We start from the raw sequence: 12,803 nt of genomic DNA, 5'->3' as shown, positions 1-12,803 counted from the left end.
TATTTTATATAGGTGAAAGAAAAGAAACATGAAGTTTCTGCAATGACAGCATTAGGGAGTTAAACACCAGGAGAATTTGATTTCTTTTGAGAGAAAGTGTTTGCAATTAGAAAAGATACTGAGGGATTCTGATATATACCTTGAATTCAACACTGGAAATTTGTACAAGTTATTTTTGTGTGAGACATTTATGTATTAGTAAAGGGAGAAATCAGAAGAATTAGTTAATAAGAGTAGTGATTAAAAAGAGCACTGGTACTTCATTTTGTTTCAGTGAATATTACTTTATATTAGTCTTTATGTCATTATCCAGCATGCTTTGACAAGTGAATATAGGGTTCTTTGAAATAAATCCATGAAAAGCAGTTGGCAGTGACAAAACTTCACATTTTTAGGTCAGTCATACTATAATTTAACAAACTTATGACAGCAAATGTCATCTATTGGAAAGAATAAGGCTCTGTTGAGCATCTTTTTGTAACATTCTTGCACAGTGCTGAAATGTGTCTACACTTGCATAAATGAACTTTACAGTCTCTTTTAATGTCATCAAGAGCTGGGCTACTTGGGCTGCTGTGCAATAGCTGTCAAGTTTAGACTGAGTATTGGGAGGAGGTGTGTAAGTTGTAGTGAGTTTAAACCAGTATTTTTCAAGTTCTGATTTTAGGTCATTGAGGGCAGTTGGACTCCTTGTAGGTCATCCATGTGAGTCAACTGAGAAAAGCAGATCAATTATCACCAGATTTTAATGTGTTACCGAGGTCTGCAGCTTCCCTGGAGTATGTCTGCAGGTCTGCAGATGAAGAGGTTGAAAACCACTGGCTTTGACAATACCACTCCGGTAGCCTCATCTGCGAGGGCTTGTCTACACAGGACTTTCCTGATTAACTCCATGTCTCATTCTACAACAAAGAGTCTGGTTCTGTTTACGTTAAACCATTTTCAAAGTACAAATGCACTTTGAATTCATACCCTACCTTAATCCATGTTAACTTTCCAGTGCGTGCCCTAAGGGAGCAGTAAACTAAACTGAATGACTGTGTCCACACAGTGGTTTAATGGAGTTTAACTAGCAGAATTCAAGTTCATCAAGGTACTCATTTCAGATGCATTTTCTTGATGTCCTGGTGTAGACAAGCCCCAAGAATGAAAGTGGTTTGCTTCTAAGTGAATGAACCATGTTCAAAATCCATCATTGAGATTTTATTGTATTTTTTGTGTGCAAAGTATGACTAGTGTAGGGTATAACATAGGATTTTTTGACTGGTTTGGTACTGTCTCTTTTGTAGTAATTGCAATTAGAGCTGAGAAATAAAAGCGTTCATGTTCTTCAACAACTAACTACTCTATTTGTGTTTTAGTTTTGGTTAAAATATGTATGTTAGCTTAAATAGCAAAAATTTTTCCAGTAGAAAAAAAAATCTGTCATCTGAATGATAATTCCATCCCTGATATTATGTGTATTTGGTATGTTTTAAAGCAGATGAGCACTGTAATATTTTAAGTGTTTATAGCAAATCTGAATATTACGGAAATCAGTAATACTCTTTAAAATATCTGGTTTGGATGGTCTAAATGGGATGAAACTATACTTTATTGTATTCTTGAAAACACAAGTGTGTTTTAAGTAACAGTTTTACCTCAACTGCTGCCATATTTTAAATACATTTGTGTTTTCAGCTGTAACTCATAAAGGTCAGCTCCCATGCTTTGAAAAATCCACACAAGTCAATGTTGCCTAAATAAGCATGCTTTACACAGCAGGCATAAAAAGTTAACTGTCCCTCTGACTTGCATTCAGATTAATTAATCTTCATAATTTTAAACTAAAACAAGTTAAATAACTTAGTTTTTTGGTGCTGTCCTTCAGACGTTGATAAAAATCTTGTTAATACAGTAACACTACAGTTTGCTGAAGTTTAAACAAAGTAAAGCTCAGTTTTTCTTAGTGGTCAACTCATGTCACACTAAAGCCCTGATCACTGATCAAAACAGCATTAATTATTGGTTTCACGTTTTGGTTGCTGTGTCAAAATCCTTTAAATACCTCTTGGAGCTGAGAGGGAATCTTACGGCCTGTGACAGAGCAGCTGGTCTGGACATGGGCTGATGCCCCAGTTGACAGGTTGTTGGATTAGAAAGAATATCAAAGGCAGTGAGTAAGATTAGGGATAAGTGAACATCTGACAGCAGTTTGCAGCAGGGGAGAACAGATGATAAACAATGGGAGCGGGGTGCGTGGGGGGGTTGAGAGGTGAGAAGGCCATGGGAAAAGTGTGGCGGCAATCACTAAAGCTCCAGGTTGCTGAGCCTCATGAATAGGACAGGAAATGGGATTTGCTGGGACAGATGTGCTGAGCGGTGATGAATACATTATAGGGAAATGAGGCTAAACTCCTAAAGGTGAGAGATGTTCTTTCTCTGAAAACAGAAAATACAAGGAAAAAAAAGTTGATCATTCTGGAGAAGTAAGCACTAGTACTTGAAAAGCAATACAGAAAGAAAGAACGCTAATGGTAATTTTAATTAAATGGTTATTCCACAGTAGCATTGATGATGAACTCCAGGTCATGTATTTCGAGCATAACAATCTTATAGTGCTATTGCATAAACAGTATTGCAAGTATTTATTTTAAACTTAAAATTGCACAAATGGTAGTCGTTCGAACAATGAAACAGCAATGGAGGCTCTGACTGGATTATGCTCAGATGCATATTCTGTATCTGGGATGTATTATAGAGCACTGATAGCATGTGTTTGATCCTGCCACCGTTAAAAGAGTGTTGAACGGAGTGATCTTGTGAGGTCCTTCCAGCTTTATATTTTTTCAGTTCTGTAAAGTGATTGGATGTATGCTTGTAGAAAATCATACATGACTGTTCCTGTTCTTTAGGATATTGTTTCTGAACTTTATATTATTGATGGATCCTTTTCCAATATTTATGATATAATTATCTCAAAAAGCAAACAGAAGCTTTTTGTGTATTTACTGATGGGACTGTGTGTCAGTTCACTGACAGGACTTTTTGTGGGTTTTTTTATTTATGTTTTAAAGATAATCTTATTAAAAAATATATTGACATTTTAATTGTGTATTAGCAGAAGGGGGAGATGCAGAAAGTATGATTGTTGACATTGCTTTGAGAAAATATCAATAAGATTTGTTCTCAGACATCTACAACTTTGTTCCACGATATATTCTCCCAGTTCATTTTACAAATAGAGCTTGCTAAAAGAAAATGGAAACACAAACTGTTGAGAGTCACCAACTGGAAAACATAAAGCTCAATGGTGTAAGGACAAGAGGTGACTTAGCTGTAATGGGAATGCCCACCATCTGTCTTTCCTGACCTCAGATCTCTCCTATGTGCTGCCCCTGTCCTCAAGAAGAGGACACAACGTAATCTGGCCTCCTTTAGTCTCAATTTGCTCCCAGCTATGTGTACTGTAACTGTTGCTTTAGTTTTTAAAAGAACAAGGGATTGGAACTAGAATCTGGGATGAATAGTTATGTAGGTGTTCATGTTGCAGAAATGCCATGTGTGGTATTCTCAGCACAGCAGCATCACTGAAGTACAGGAATTGAACAGTCTGTAGAGCTTTGAAGTATCATGCATTCCCCGAGTTTAGTGATCAACAAGGATTGTACTTCAAGTGCCCATAATAACAAAGAAATAAAATGGTGGTGAGCACAGCAAAACACAGATAAGAAGAGTACGCTTTACTGATTCTGATCAGTGTAACTGCTATCAGGATAGTTTTGTTTTCCTTATAACTTTGATTTCTGCATTTCCATGAAACTATAACCGAAGAACTTGCCATTTATTACAGGCAGTTCCTGTTTTTAAAGAGCAGTTGAAGAGTAGTTGCAGTTGGCTTGCATAGTTCTTTAGTTTCTATCTTTAAACTGTTACAGAGTAACTGTCATTATGAAGGTTTCAGAAATACTGGAGCAAAACATATAAATGTATATAAATCACTAATAAATTAATCACTTAATTACATTAATTGAATGACAGTTATATATGACTTCTAAGCAACAGGTACATTTATCTGTGCCAGTGCTGTTGTCAGAACAGATGACAGGTTAGAAGGTGTTTCCAGGTTACTTCTTGACTCTTTCTATGTATTATTTTTTCCCAAAAGGGAAGATGATGAGATGACCACCACTATGAGAATCAGATTTCTATTGAGTCTATTAAAATTGAGAGGTAAAAGTGAAACTAAGAAAATAGCAAAACCTGGAGCTAATTGCATCTGTCATTTTTAACTGATTTTTTTGGGGGTGGAGAGAAAGCAGAGAATGAAAAGCCCTGAGGATTTCTGTGAGGAGGATCTGTGAGAAAGTCTTAGGAGAAAAATCTAAAGATTGTTACTAAGCCTTGGCTTCTATTAGCCGCCTGCTGCTGTTCTTCATCAAGTTGTTTTAATGGCTTTCAGAGCAAGTGAGTGGAAAATGGTTTCTCTGGAACTTTAAGAAGACTGAACTAAAAACTGTCATTGCTTTATAAGTAAAACACATCAAAGATTGATGGAAGAATTGTCTGTTAAACACATTGTAGATTTTAATTAAAAAAAATGGGAGATACCATAAAAGAGGCATCAGATCATTGTAACTACCTAAAGGTGAAAGTTTAATGGCTTGTCATCTGCTCAGGAACCTGTGTTAAGTATCTCTTTCATAGCTTTTGTGACCCTCTGTGTGTGTGCATGTGTGCACGGTTCGTTTTTTTTCTACAAAGGGTTTTTTATCCTAATGTACAGAGGGCAATCCACACCAGCATAAAAATGTAGGTGGTGGTTACTGTGCATTTTATTTTTCCTTTCCCTGTGTTTAGGGATGGTTTCTTCTGGTATTTTTAAATGCTTAGTGCTTCAAATTTTTATCTGTTTCTGAAATAGTTCTTTTTCCTTGTGTTGCAGAGTAAAGGGGTTTTTTATGTGTTCAGTACATGAAAGGTACATTTGTCTATCATCTAGTACTAGCATGAGGGCTTCTTTTAAAACCTGGTCCTCTCACTTTCCTCTCCCTCTCCCTACCTTCTTTTCCCTCCAGCCCTCCCAGACAGTAAATAGTATGTTTTTTAGACTTGGGTATTAGATCTAATTAAAAAAAAAAAAAAAAAAAAAAAAGGAAAAAGTGTACATAGAAAAAAACATTTTGACTGAGCCTTTAAGCTTTTTTTTTGTAAGGCAAATGCTTGTTCTGGTATGTCATGCTACATATGATCAAGGGGCATATTTAGCAAGCAAATACAAACAAATGTTTTGAAACACTAAAAGAATTCCTCAGCAAGCTGATAAAGCACACTGTGCATTATCCACTATCCATTTTAAGATTTTAGAAATGTTCAGTGTTGTAGTTTCAGTTGTAATTTCTGAGTTCTTGACTCTATATTTCATTCTTAATGTAGAAAATTGTTTTTCCCAAGAGCCTAATATGTGATGACTGCAATTACTGGATTCTCTGCAAAATGTGCTTAGAAAAGATATATATAATCAAAAAGCATAACATTATTCAAGGGATTCTCTAAGACTTTTATACTGTACAAGATAATTTAAATGAAGAGTAGGAATACAGATTGTGCAATCAACTACACAGAATTTTATAACTTGCTGTTATTATTTTAAGGATTATTTTCAATTATATTTGTAATTTTAGATGATGTTTTAGTTAGCTGTAATAGTTATTTGTGATCTTGGGTTGGATGTAGCATTTTGTTTTTCTGCATAAAAAGGTTCTAGACCATAAATGGGTCTGGACTATGAAAGGCCAGACATGATGATCCTTAGCATGTATTTTTATAACCTTTTGAAATCCCAATCTTAGAGAATGCATTGGTATTTTTTTTTCTGTCATTGGTGAGGCCAGGTCTTAACTTGCATTGTTTCTACTTCATCATGGGTTAGGCATAAAACTAACAGACTTTTTTTACTTAGAAAGTAAGGTCACTGGAGTCACAGCAGTTCAGTGCTTTTTGACCAGAGATTACATGTTCTGACAAACTGAGCTGGAAATCAAGATGTGGAAAAAAAGAGGAAACAGGTACATTTGTTTATTGAGTATAACATTGTAAATAGTTTAAAAATCAATTTAGGATATGAGTTTATATAGCTCTTGTATATATTCTTATCTGGAACTGTTGAAATAAACTATTCCTGTCAGCTTCATTTAGTTTGTTTTGGCTTCAAGACCTACCTTTGTTATTATTTGGTCACTTAAGTTTGTTGAGCTTTTGAAGCAGCATGTTTATAAGAGAAGTTGGCCATCAAATCTTTTGGCAAATCTGTCTTAGAATTTCATATGTATGTTTGCACTTAGCTCTCTGCTCTCAGCATTGTAACATTTCTGACACTTTGAAATACCGGACATAGACAGTTTCTGGCTTACTTTGTCTGCACGGCTTGTGTTGCTCTTTAAAGTGACATTTCATAGATCATAGAATGGTTTGGGTTGGAAGGGACCTAGAAGGTCATCTAGTTCCAACTCCTCTGCAAGGGCAGGGACACCTCCCACACCTTCCACTAGGCCAGGTTGCACAAAGTCCTGTCCAACCTGCCCTTGAACACCTCCGTAGCCCTACCACTTATGCGGCCTAGAGGTTGATCTGTAACTCATCTGATTGTTACCACTCAGACAAATTAAAAAATAAGATTATTTTGCCTCCTATTCAGTTAAACCAGTTAGTAATCATTAGTACACAAATTACTACTACTACTTTAAGGGATAGTTCCTTTAAATTTGAAACCTGATTGTCTGTTATTTTTTCTTGTTGAGGAGAGATGGTTGATCTGTCAGTCTGGAGAGCCCTGTTTCTTTTTATCTTGCTATTTTCTCTTTGATCTATCTAGAAGTTAAAACCTCTTGGCAGAGCTCTCACAAGATTCATGGGAACGTGCGAGCCTCCCTAGAGCATTATGGTACACTCCACAGAGGAACATTAATTTGTAAGAGTAATAATAGAAATGTCAAGATTTAAGTGTAAGAAATATCGGGCATGGGGAGGAAGTAGAGATTTAATCGCACCCGGGGGCTGAAAGAAGCTAGTCGGGGAAACCATTTCACAAAACGGAAAAACTGTTGGAATATTTGCTTTTGAAGTATTTCTCAAAAAAATCCAGATGAATGCCAGTTGGCATTGTGTCTTCCCTCCCCTCTGTCTGTACATTCTTCTGCAGCCCTTAGGAAAGAGCAGTGGCATGCCTTGCAGTACTTCCTTAAGTGGGATGACAAACCACACCCAACAGTCGTGCCTTGGGGAGAGGATGAAAGAGAAAAGAAACGACTTTCTGCAGTGCTATGTTTTGTATACTGTTTGGTCAGAGAAGTGTATCTTGTTCTTGCAAGGGAAAGTGTGTAATTGTCTGTAGTACTTGTGGAAGCTAATTCTTCATTCTCAGACCAGCCCTGCTTAATCTATGGCATGAATCTGTGACCTTCATTCTTTGTTTAAGATTTTAAGCTCTTCTGTATCTGTTGGGTTCATGCCGTTACATGCTCAGGATGAAGTGTTAGAGCTTAAAGTGTGTTATTATTCTGTTGAAGGAGCCAACAAAAATGGCAATAAAGAGTTTTACCATGCTCACAGTATTCAGTACTGTTGGGGAGACATTCTAAAAATCCTGGGACCTTGTCTATGAAAATACTTCTGGGTGTTAACCTGAAGTTCCTGTGAGACTTGGTGTGTAGGAAGCGTCCTTCCCTGCTCTCACTTCACCATGGAGACACCGAGGTGCTGCACCTGGCTCTGTTCCCAACTTTGTTGAAACTTAGGATCTCCCAAGTGCTACTTGCTAACCTTGGCCAATCTTGTTAATGCTGGTCCTTTGTTGATGTGTACCAGACTGGTGTGTGATGCAAGGTATAAAGTTCACTGATCTGTTGCTCCTGCACTGATTTGACTTCTGCATCAGAAATATTTTGTCCTTCGTAAGTTATAAATAAATGAATAGATTTGCTGATTACTTTTAAAAATCATACTCATGTGATCAATGCTATTGCTTTACAGGTGTTTTTGCAAAACCAAGTAACTTTGAAGTTGTGCATGACAGATTGTTTTGTGTTGGGTTCTTTTAATCCAGTTTTAATGATACAACAGTCTATACAAAGGCTTTTACTTATCAGCGTTCTGCTTCAGGTAACATAGTCAGTGGCTTTTGTTTCTGAAATTAGAACAGCATTCATCAGCTGCATAGTTTTTGAATGCAGCTTTATTATCTATCTAAAAATAGAGAGGTCCAGTACTGTGGTAGAAGATGAATAAGTTTTTTTCTGCTGACTCTTTGTCAACCAGAGAAGATTTTAATCAGACTTCGTGTAAGTTGTAGTAGAGTTTGTTAGAATGACTAAAGAAGTAATGAGAAATACTAGACAACTGATGCTGGTGATTAGCATTTGGCTGAAATACCAGTGGCAACTTAAACTGTGGTTTTATGGTGTTGTCAGTGTTGTTTTCCTGAATGGCATAGCAAAATTAATGATGAAAGGACAGTTTCTTTCCTTCCTCTTTTGGATGAGGGTCATGACCTAGGGTAGCAAAGAAGAAGAAATTAAGCTTGTAGGCGTAGTGGTTGCCTGATTTTTATTCATTTTCTCTTTCTACTTGCTATACTTGTGTTTGCTTCTCTCCCTGCTGTGCCTGCAGAGATGAGGTGAGAGCCCTAAGTGCTGGTGAAGTCAGTGGGGTAGATGTCTCTCTTGAGACAGATTCTATATGAGTATCTGCAGCAGTCTCAGATTCTTTGGTGTGCTATACCAGGTCAGGGAAATTAAGAGTTGTGGGAATGTAGTTTGGGCCAAAGAAGTGTTTGTCCAGTATGTATCATTTGGAGAGTCCCCATCCTAAGGCTCCATCAAGTAGCAGAGCTACTTTTGCTATCTTAGGACAATCTTGTGGATTAAATCCAACCACAGAATACAACATTATTCAATAAAGGTGTTTAGATGTTATTTGTCTGAAATTACAGTGATTCAGAGTAAAGTCTAAATTCAGATCTTCCATCTTTCCAGTGAGTGCCTTAGAAGTGAGGGTTATTGAATGCTAAAGTGCTTGCTTAAATCTTGTCTTTTTGGAGTTCTTAATGAATTATTATAAATTGGAGCAGGGATATTAACATGTTTCTTGCTCTCCAAATTAATTTTATTACTGAACTACAAAGGACATGTTTGTTTGTTTTTTAACTCCATGAATATGTAACAGTTTATACAAAATGGAAAAACTCCGAAAAAGAAATGAAACACAGAACACCTAGGAGTTCTCAGCAGCTCTCTAGTTGAGGTCTTTCTCTGATTTATGATCTCTGAGCTGAAGCCAGCAGATGTGCTGCTTGGATCTATGTTTCTCAGCCTCCTAGGTTGTTCAGGGAATTTTATTTTTCTTTTCACTTGATGTTCACTGGACGTGTAATGTGTACAATAAACAAACAAATAAAAATATAGTAGTGCCACATTCCTTTTCTACAGGAATGCTCTTTAATGTTAGTATCACTTTAGCTTGTCCTGATACGAAATTCAGAAGACAAAATGTTACAATTTCTCATCACGGTTTACCCAGAACAGGTGTCTCAATTGCTTCTGCCTTCTGATCCTCTCCAATAAAACTATTAATCCTATCAAACATCATCATCAAGTCTAGTATGTCTGTTTTGCAAATCAGAACTGTATAATATGCACCATGAAATTACAGGTATAGTTGTCCCCTCTTCTGTGTGTAACATACATATGTTTAGTGGTGACATGACTGGCAATGGGAGAAACTTGCATGTTCAGTTGGTTTAACCAGGTGACATCTTAAGTGTGGCTCAGTGTGTGGTTGCAGAAATGTTTGTGCTGTTGGCACGGAGCAGACTGTGCAGAAAGCAGGGAAAGGGAGGGTAATAAATTTTGATGGAAGTGCTGATTTTGGTCACATTACACAGAAGGTATGACAAAAGAAATCTCAGTGGTTTAAGTTTCCTGAGTTTTTGTCCCTTTGATAGTAATTTTGTAAATAAATAGTTATTGCAAGTTGTATGAGATTTTTTTCTGTAACATAAAAATATAGGGAAATGGCCTTTGCTGTGCAGGGTTTCAGCAAGTACAGATGCAGTGGCTGTGTGAGATGTGTAATATATCTATTAAAAAATATAGTACTTATTTACAGAAAAGTATTTTACTGTCATGTCAGCTCAATGCACAGTTTGAAAATGTTATCTCTGCTAAAACATCTTTCATTACTAGGACTATAGTCCTTAACTATGTCCAGTCAAGGTTTCAGATTTCATGTTTTACTGTAACTTTGTGGAAAAAGTAGTGTTAGTAATTTTGCAAATATGGAAAATGTATTTTCCTTTTATCCCTGTAAAATAAGAAAGTTTGTCACAGACTTCAAAGGGAAAACAAAGTTTCGTGAAATAGGGTAAATGCATCCAGCAAAATTTGATAATATGTCAGGAATTTAAGTAAAAGACTTGTTGAATACTTACTTTATATTTTGTCCTTTTTATACATTGACTTTAGATTCTGAAAACTCTACCTGTTAGCAATTGGTTCCTTTCAACAAAATTGGAGTTAACTTAGTACTAGGAAAGCTCTGTCTGTAGCTCAACTTATAACCTTAACTTAGATGCTGACCTGGCAGTAAAATGATGTGAGAAAAGTAATAAATTTGACCTTTGTGCATATTGTGTTTCTTAATGAAAGCACCGTAAGCTTACTCTTTGTAGTATAGATTTCAGTAGGCTGTGTATTTGCCTTGGAGTAAAGCGTGTTTGATATGTATTTACAATTCTTCTTAATGATGATGTATATTAAAAACAGAAAAAACAAGGCAAGAAAGGAGATTTGACTTAATTTAGTGTAGTTATATATGCTTAATTCTCATGTTTTATAAATTTCATTCAAAGGTAAGTGATCTTGCTGATAGCTGAATGCCAAGCTAAACTGCAACAACTCCATTGTTGAAAAGTACACACAAAAAACAAACTGTGACCTGAAAAGTAAACTTCCAGAGGATTATACGAGAAAGTTTACTTACGCATCAAGTATCTTAGTTGTAATTGTTCTGGCAGTTGATGCACATAAAATGAACAAAGTGGCTTGGCCCAGTGTTGCATTAACAGTTGAATAAATTAATGTGTTCTCCATTGTTTATTTTACCTCTTAAAGTGTGAAAAAATTGCACCTTTGAACAGTAAACTCTATTGCCACAACCATCTGTTTGCAGTTTTATTACAAACTCCTACCAGAATAACCTTCACTTTGATGAGAAAATTGATATGGGTTGTAAAAAGTACAGTCTATGACCTTAGGTTTTACGTCTCTTGAGGTATCCCTGGTGGGGTCTCCACTGGTATACATTATGATTTCTTCGAGAAGTACCTTTATTCCAGCTAATTTCAGCTAAGAAGTGAAGTCCAGGGTTCACAGGCTTTGCTTTCATACAGAGCTGAGCACCTCTGTCTTGTGTTCAAGAATCTTCATACATAAATGAGTGTAGTGGAGACCTCAGCAACTTTGCCCTGTCCAGAACTATCAGCTGGACCTGGCATGTTACTCTTCAGCAGACAGGATGATTTATCACCATGAACTTTGCTAGTTTAGGCTTTGAAATTTTTAATATTGTCAGTTAAAGCCAATTGGCAGTAGTAATATCTGTGCTTCAGATAGAATGCTAATTTTTAATGATGCGGAAGAGTAATCAGTTTGTGCTTTTTTGGATGCAGTTTCCACAAAGACACTAAATCAAGTAATTTCTCACTGAAATATTAGAACACAAGTAAGTTAAAAACTGCAAAACGCCATTATTCGTAATCACAATGCTTTTAAACTAAACATTCTGGATAGTTTAGTAATGAAATCTTTCGAGCTTTGTTTAAAAAACAAACACTCCCCCCCTTCCTCTTGAGCTTAAACAGTGGCTTGTTTAAAAAACAGTAGAATTCCATAACACTTAAACTCTTTTGAAGTAGTTCTTCAACATCAGCAAGTAATTCTGCAAATTGCTTTTGAAGATGAGGCTTCATTTACTCCAGCGTGTGCAGTCTGATGGAGTGGATTAGAGGGTGTGGACTGAAATTGTAATTTAGGCTTTTTTGTGTGCATGTGTCTTTCTCTAGAGTACTCCTTATCAGGTACATCTCTATCCTCTTGGAGTAATTTTGAATAGATGAAGGCAGCTCTGTTTAATAGTCGTTGGTGAAAACTTGGTATGTATATAAAGACATTACATTCATCTTAACTACTAAAAATCAAATTTTTTTTGGTCAGGTTTTATTGTAACGCACATTTGTGTGTTTTTTTAAAATGATATCTGTTCCCAGAATCAGGTTGCTGTGTGGTTGCACAAATGCCAGTGATGGGGTAGGGGCAGAGCAAAGCTGTGCAACAGGGAAGGACAAAGGGGCAGCCTGAGTTTTCATTGGGAGGGGAGGTAGTTATGGGTGTGCACCCTAGGACTGAGTAAGTTTAACAGCAACACTTCACATTTAAATTAATAGTTATGTGATATGGTAGCCAAGCATAAGACAGTTCCCCTAATACTGATGTATACATTCAAAAGGAATAAAAAGAGGGCCAGGCACTCAACTACTGCAAATTAGAATGATTTTATTGATTTTACTATTATTTTTAATTGAGTTTCATGAGTTTATGCCAGTTGAAAGTGCTTCCTTTCATTTTGAAACATATGTACTACTTTCTATGAAAACTGTAATTATATAAAATGACAGCTTTCTCCATGCTCATCACAAATCAAACCTTTAAGGTAGACCAAAAAAAAAAAAAAAAAAAAAAAAAAAAAAAACTCATATTTTCCAACCTTCT

Source organism: Chaetura pelagica, unplaced genomic scaffold, assembly GCF_000747805.2.
Source record: "Chaetura pelagica isolate M959 unplaced genomic scaffold, ChaPel_1.0 scaffold36, whole genome shotgun sequence".
In the NCBI taxonomy this organism is placed as follows: domain Eukaryota; kingdom Metazoa; phylum Chordata; class Aves; order Apodiformes; family Apodidae; genus Chaetura; species Chaetura pelagica.
This window is presented reverse-complemented; position numbering follows the sequence as displayed.